Source organism: Dasypus novemcinctus, chromosome X, assembly GCF_030445035.2.
Source record: "Dasypus novemcinctus isolate mDasNov1 chromosome X, mDasNov1.1.hap2, whole genome shotgun sequence".
NCBI classification, from domain to species: domain Eukaryota; kingdom Metazoa; phylum Chordata; class Mammalia; order Cingulata; family Dasypodidae; genus Dasypus; species Dasypus novemcinctus.
Window position 1 is genome coordinate 51,615,910 of NC_080704.1, and position 7,955 is coordinate 51,623,864.

The 7,955-nt window shown below is 40.7% G+C and overlaps 1 pseudogene; it reads right to left on the minus strand.

Moving 5' to 3' along the window:
- Positions 1 to 4,706: 4,706 nt before the first annotated feature.
- On the minus strand, positions 4,707 to 5,688 carry LOC101414049 (GTP-binding nuclear protein Ran-like; annotated as a pseudogene).
- Between the last annotated feature and the right edge of the window lie 2,267 nt (positions 5,689 to 7,955).

Here is a 7,955-nt window from a genome sequence, read left to right on the forward strand (position 1 = left end):
GGTTATACAGGAATCCCCTATGCTTTCCATACACTTTTCTGTAATCTAAAACTTCTCTAAAAATAAACTCTCTATATATTTTAAAAAGAGCGGCAAGCTTAGAGCAGATCCAAGAGGCCTCTTCCTGATCCCCATTGCTGATCACCACCCAGCTCACTGCACCCGCTCGCCCTCCTCCCAGGCCCTCACCCAGAGCCCTGCACCTGCTGCCCCCATGCCCGCCATGGAGAAGATGGATTTAATCCAGAATGCGAAGCTGGCAGAGCAGCTGAGCACAATGATCACATGGCCACCTGCATGAAGGCCATGACAGGAGCAGGGGGCTGAGCTGTCCAGCAAGAGACGCAACCTGCCCTTGGTGACCTATAAGGAGGTGGTTGGGGATCACAGGTCTGCCTGGAGGGTCATATCCAGCATCGGGCAGAAAACTGACACTTCTGACAAGAAATTGCAGCTGATTAATGACTATTCAGAGAAAGTTGAATGGAACTGAGGTTCATGCACCACAGGCCTGAAATTGCTGGATAAGTATTTATAGCCAATGCAACTAATACAGAAAGTAAGGTCTTTTTTTTTCATTTCTCTCCCCTTCCCCGCCCCCACCCCTGTTGTCTGTTCTCTGTGATATTTGCTGTGTACTTTTCTTTGTCCGCTTATGTTGTTGTCACCGGCACGGGAATCTGTGTTTCTTTTTGTTGCGTCATCTTGTTGTGTCAGCTCTCCGTGTGTGCAGCACCATTCTTGGGCAGGCTGCACTTTCTTTCGTGCTGGGCAGCTCTCCTTACAGGGCGCACTCCTTGTGCGTGGGGCTCCCCTACGCGGGGACACCCCTGCATGGCAGGGCACTCCTTGCACGCATCAGCACTGCGCGTGGGCCAGCTCCACACGGGTCAAGGAGGCCCAGGGTTTGAACCGCGGACCTCCCATGTGGTAGACGGACACCCTAACCCCTGGACCAAGTCTGCTTCCCAGAAAGTAAGGTCTTCCATCTGAAAATGAAGGGAGAATACTTCCAGTATCTTCCTAAAGTGGCAAGTGGCAATGATTGAAAATAAACAATAGATAATTGCCATGGAGAGGCATTTGATACAAGTAAGAAGAGATGGAACTTCGCATTCAATCCACCTGCGGCTGACTCTTAACTATTTTGTGTTTTCCTATGAGATCCTTAATAACCCAGAGGTTGCCTGTATGCTGGTGAAAATGGCTTTTGATGAGGCCATTGCAGAATTTGATACACTGAATGAAGACTTGTGCAAAGACATGGCACCCTCATCATGCGATTGCTTAGAGACAACCCATCACTATGGATATTAGACAGTGCAGGGGAAGAATGTGATGCAGCAGAAGGGGCAAAAAATTAAACGCATATAGGGTCTCCTCCTTCTTTCCCTCAAGAAATTTTTTTACACATCTTCATTCCTTATTCCACTTGGATTTCCTATAGCAAAGAAACCCATTCATGAATATATATATATTTTTTGTTTTTTGTTTTGTTTTTTTTCCATTCATGTGTATAGAATCAACTGTTTATAGTCTTTTCACACTACAGCTTTGGGAAAACTCCATTCCTTGATTTCTGTTTGTCTTGGCTTTCCTGGTGTGCAGTACTGCTATAGAAAAAGTATTAATAGCTTCATTTCATATAAACATAAGCGACTTCCAAACACTTACATAGAAGAAAGAAATGTATTTGATATTTAAGTAATCTGAGCCAGTTCTGCAAGTGACTGCGTTTTGTATTACTGTGAAGATATAAAAATGCAATTAAAGAATATTTTACATAACTTCTTAATTTCTACATTCTCTCCCTTACTCTTCTTCGGGGATTTCCTTTCAATAAGCAGCTTTTCCATTCTCTTAATATTCCTTTTTAGTAGAAATCCAGAAGTATTAGATTGAATGGAAAAGCATTTGACACTTCCAGGCTGGTGGTCACAAATTGAAATGTCTCCTATATAATATAGTATATAGTATGGAGGTCATGTATATCTGTGACAACAGGGCTTTTCCTTACTCACTCTTCATATGCTTCATATGTTGCTGCTGACAACTTCCTTTTCCAATAAAAATCCACTTACTTTCCTGACTTTGTAGTTCTGGTATTCACTTTACTACATAATAGAAGTAGCATATTGCTGCCAGAATACAGGCATTGCTTTTGGCAAATTAAACTGCATGCCATTTCTTGATACACTAGAAATGGGATATAAATTAAAGTACACAAGTCCAAGTCTAAAACATTAGTACTTTTCATGCAGATTTGTGCACATGTGAGAGGGTATTCACTTTGTCTAGTGATTGTTGTTTAGAGAGTTGGACCACTATTGTGTGTTGCTAATCTTTGACTGTAGTGCCAAAAAAAAACTTGTGAAAATGTTATGCCCTATGTAACAGCAGAGTAACATAATATAAAATTATGTTTTATAAACATCTTATTATGGTATTATAACAATTGTCTACCCATATTTTAAGGGACTACTATCTGAAGTTCATGGATATTTCCCTTTTATCTTCTGTAAAGTGTAGTAGTGACACCCACATTTATGCATTGTGATATACTTGTCTAGGGATGCCTGGAAATGTATAAAATTGGGACTACATTTCTTAAACTATTTTACCATAGATCAGTCTCATGGACCATCTCTTCTTCTGTTATAAACGATACCTAGTTAAGTGTTATAAGTGGACATTTTAAAACTAAAAAAAAAAAAGCATGTACATATTCAACTTCACTAGATATTGCCAAAGTGGCTGTATTTATTTACATTTTCATTTTCATTTTCAATGAATGAGAATTTCTCTTTTTATCATGCCCTTACTTGGTGTTGTCTGATTCTTTAATTTTTGTCAGTCTCAAGGGTATGAATGTGATGTCTCTTTTTTTTTTTACATATTGAGCATCTTTTCATATCCTTTCGTAAGTTTATTGACCACCCAGGTTTTCCTCATCTGTAAAAGGCTATTGCTCCATTTTGTTTATCTTTTTCTTTGGATTTATAGGGGTTCATTATGCATCTGGATACTAGTTCTCAGTCAGTTATATAAGTTGTAAATTACTTTATCTTAGTCTCTGACTTGTTTTTTCACTTTGTCTATGAAATTCACATAACATACAATTAACCATTTTAACCATTTTAAAGTGAACAATTCAGTGACATTTAGTGCATTCACAATGTTGTGTCTCTCTCTAATTCCAAAACATTTCATAACACCCCAAAAGGAAACCCCATAGGATTAAGCAGTTGCTCTTCATTCTGGCCTCTCTCAAGTCCCTGGCAAGCACCAGAAACGCTACATTTTCTTTTTAAAGTTTAAAAGGGGGAAGCAGACTTGGCCCAATGGATAGGGTGTCCGCCTACTACAGCTTCTTGACCCATGTGGAGCTGGCCCATGTGCAATGTTGATACGCGCAAGGAGTGCCGTGCCACACAGGGGTGTCCCCCGTGTAGGGGAGCCCCACGCGCAAGGAGTGCGCCCCGTAAGGAGAGCTGCCCAGGGCGAAAGAAAGTGCAGCCTGCCCAGGAATGGCACCACCCACACAGAGAGCTGACACAACAAGATGATGCAACAAAAAGAAACACAGATTCCTGGTGCCGCTGATAAGGATAGAAGCGGTCACAGAAGAACACACAGCGAATGGACACAGAGGGCAGACAACAGGGGAGGGGAAGAAGGGGAGAGAAATAAATAAAAAATAAATCTTTAAAAAAATAAATAAATAAAGTTTAAAAGGTTTTCTTCTTGCATTCGGGTCCCTAATACACGTGGAATTCATTTTTTGTTGTTGTTTAAGGATCAAATCATTTTTTTATTTCTTACTGGACAACCAGTTGCCCCAAGATCAGGCCATCTTTCCCTGTCAATTTTTAATGCCTCTTCAGCAACATATCAAATCTCTATAGTTTTGGGTCTGTTTCTGAATTTGTTGTTATGTTCAGTCAGCCTTTTATCTATCTCTGAACTATTATCACACTGATTTTTTTTTGATATTTGAAATACAACTTTATTCTGATTCTAAACATAAAGGAATGGAAATGACAGTAACAAGATTTTACCACTGAATATTGTGATGTGGCTGTAGCAGTCTTATATTTGACACTCATAAAGGAAACAACTGTGTTTCAAAACTCCTAAATATGCAGGTCCAAAAAATGAAATTATTTTTTTAAATATTTATTTATTTTATTTCTTTCCCCTCCCCCCGCCCAAGTTGTCTGTTCTCTGTGTCCATTTGCTGCGTGTTGTTCTTTGTCTGCTTCTGTTATTGTCAGCAGCACGGGAATCTGTGTCTCTTTTTGTTGTATCATCTTGTGTCAGCTCTCCATGTGAGCGGCGCCATTCCTGGGCAGGCTGCACTCGCACTGGGTGACTCTCCTTACAGGGCGCACTCCTTGCGCATGGGGCTCCCCTACGCGGGGGCACCCCTGCGTGGCAGGGCACTCCTTGTGCACATCAGCACTGCACATGGGCCAGCTCCACACGGGTCAAGGAGGCCGGGGTTTGAACCGCGGACCTTCCATGTGGTAGACAGATGCCCTAACCATTGGGCCAAGTCTGCTTCCCTGAAGGTATTATTTTAACTTCCATATTCACTTCGAAGCCCATTCATCTCCTTCAACATCCCAGAGATTAAGCACATGTTCTTCTTAGCTATATAATAAAGTGGCAAACACGCTGCACCACTGACATCACAGGACGGTTGACTATAAAATCTGACTTCTGACGCTGGACTCCAGCTTCATTTTCTCACAGGTTGTCATCCTTGTCTGAGCAGCCTCTAAGTCATATTCATACTGTGCTGCCAAAGCTGGGTCCATGACAACCTCTGGTGGGGCAAGAGCAGGCATGGTAACAAACTCCAAGTTAGGGATCTCCAATCAGCCTTCTGACAAGCCAAAGGAAGGGCTTTTCAAAGTTTAGTTACTTTTGGCAGAAATGTCACAGTGCTGAAGATTCTTTTCGTGGAAGACAATGGATTTTGCCTTAACTTTCCTGTCCTTAATATCTACTTTGTTGTTCTTTGTTGTTGTTGTTTTTAACTTTATTTTATACATTTAATAATTGAAAATACAAAACAATTAAAAACTGAAAAGAAAACACAGTTGAATAAAAAACATACCTTTCTCAATTAAATGTACTGGATTCCTATACATTTTTTTAACCATACTACAATATGTTATACAGTATATTTGGCTTGTAGTAATACAATCATACAGTGTTTGTCCTTTTGTGTCTGGCTTGCTTTGCTCAACATAATGTTCTCCAGGTTCATCCAAGTTGTCATATGCTTTACAACTTCATTTTTTCTTACAGCTACAATATCCACTTTGTTGTCACAGAACTCGGCAGGGATATTTGCACACATTCGTACCAGATCTCTATGCCAATTAGGCACATTTTTGTAAGTAACTCTCGATGTTACATCAAACATTATAATGGCACACTGGGCTTAGATATAATAGTCATCTCTCAATGCACCGAACTTCTGACCAACTGTATCTCATATGTTGAATTTGATAGGTCCTCTGTTGGTATGTAACATAAGGGCATGAGCCTCAGATCCCACAGTAGCTACATCTCAAATTCACCAGTCAAATGATATTTTACAAAAGTAGTTTTTCCAGTACCACTGTTGCCAGCCAATACAAGTTTAAACTGAACCTGAGGTTCCCCGTGGGCAGTCATTATGATGGGTCTTTCAGACGTATCTCCATGTCCCATTTGACCTAGCACATTGATTTATTTTACTATAGTTTTATAGTAAGTCTTAATATTGGGTGAGGCAAATCTCACCTCCTTGTTCTTAAAGAGATTTGTGGGTATTTTATAAAATTTCTTCACATTGCCTACAGGGCAATTTTTTAAAAAAAATTATTAATCATATTAGCACTAACTTTCTTAAAACACATCAGTCAGGGGAAGCTGCTGTGGCTCAATCAGTTGGGCTCCCATCTCCCATATGGGAGGCCCTGGGTTCATGTCCTGGGGCATCCTTGTGAAAACAGATTTGCCCACACACTGCAGAGAGCCAACTCAGCAAGGTGATGCAACAACAACAAAATAAGGGAGACAAGCAAAAACACAGAAGAGCGCGCAGCAAAAGGACACAGAGAGCAGACAGGAAGCAAGCCACAAGGGGGGAGGGGAAATAAAATAAATAAATAAATACAGACACAGAAGAATGCCCAGCAAATGGACACAGAGCAGACAGCATGCAAAAAGCCACAAGGGGGGATAAAAAACAAAAACAAAAAACACATCAGTTAGTTCCCGTGACTCTTAGGAAAAGGTCTATATTCCTTATGCTAACCCACAAAGCCCTCTGTAATCTGTCCCTGATACCTTCCAACTTTTATCTCTATTCTTTCATATGAGTTTTAGACTTGAGTCAAGTTCCAAGAAAATTTATGTGTAGTTTTCGTTTGGAATTGCATCACATTTGTAGATTTCCTCTATACTGAGATGCAATGGATTGTAAGATACTTCTTTATCTTATGTGCCACTGAGAAAGAAAAATTGCTGCTCATTAAATGATGACAATGCTTTCTAGTACTGGACTTTTTATTTTATACTTATTGAAAGAATTCCTTTAGACGTATTTAGATGTGTACTTTTTTAAAGATCTATTTTATTTATTTATCCCCCCGCCTCATTGTTTGCACTCGCTGTCTGCTCTGTGTCCCTTTGTTGTGTGCTCTCTGTATCTGCTTGTCTTCTCCTTAGGAGTCACTGGGAACCAAACCTGGAACCTCCCATGTGGGAGAGATGCACTCAAATGCTTGAGCCACTTCAGCTCCCTGGTTTGTTGTCTCTCATTGTCTTTCCTCTTTTTCTGTCATCTTGTTGCATCAACTCACCATGCCTGCCTGTGACACCAGCTTGCTGTCTTGCTCATCTTTTCCAGGATGCACCGGGAATCAAGCCCGGGACCACCCATGTGGTAGGCAGTAGTTCAATAACTTGATCTGCTTCCCTAGATGTATACTTTATGATATATCATTCTTCTGTGTCCATAGAAATGAAAATATAAGTGAAATAAATTGGTTAAATATCCCCAGAACTTCTTGACATTCAGGGTCTGACTTTTCTGAATCACTTTAAAACTTCAATATCTGTTTTCCCCTCTGTGCCATCAAGGAAATTAGTAATGTAGCATTTATTATAGGAATAGCCCACTGTTATCTCTGAAACATTCTTCCAAGCAATAGTACCAAAACATTATACAGCTTTGCCTACCTATGCATCTCTTCCTGACTTAGGTCCAGTAGAGCTCTTCATGTTATTTGTAAGAAAATATGCAATTTCAGTCATTCTTCTGATAACAGCCATCCACTTCCTAAATATCAAAGTTATGCCCCCTGTTCTGTCTCTGTGCATTTCTGTACCCATAATAAATTTTCATTTTATTTTTTTTAAAGATTTAGTATTTATTTATTTATTTCCCCTCCCCCCTCCCCGGTTGTCTGTTCTCTGTGTCTCTTTGCTGCATCTTCTTTGTCCGCTTCTGTTGTTGTCAGCGGCACAGGAATCTGTGTTTCTTTTGGTTGCTTCATCTTGTTGTGTCAGCTCTCCATGTGGGTGGCACCATTCTTAGGCAGGCTGCACTTTTTTTCACACTGGGCGGCTCTCCTTACTGGTTGCATTCCTTGTGCGTGGGGCTACCCTATGCAGGGGACACCCCTGCATGGCAGGGCACTCCTTGGGTGCATCAGCACTGCGCATCGGCCAGCTGCACACGGGTCAAGGAGGCCCGGGGTTTGAACCTCAGACCTCCCATGTGGTAGACGGACGCCCTCACCACTGGACCAAGTCTGCCGCCTAAATTTTCATTTTAATACCAAATCATAGTATTATCATTTTTAAGATATTTTAAACAGCCATTAAACTCAGGACATACAGTCTAAAACATGTGCATAACTCAACTGGAGTTAAAAGAATATGAACAGCTATGA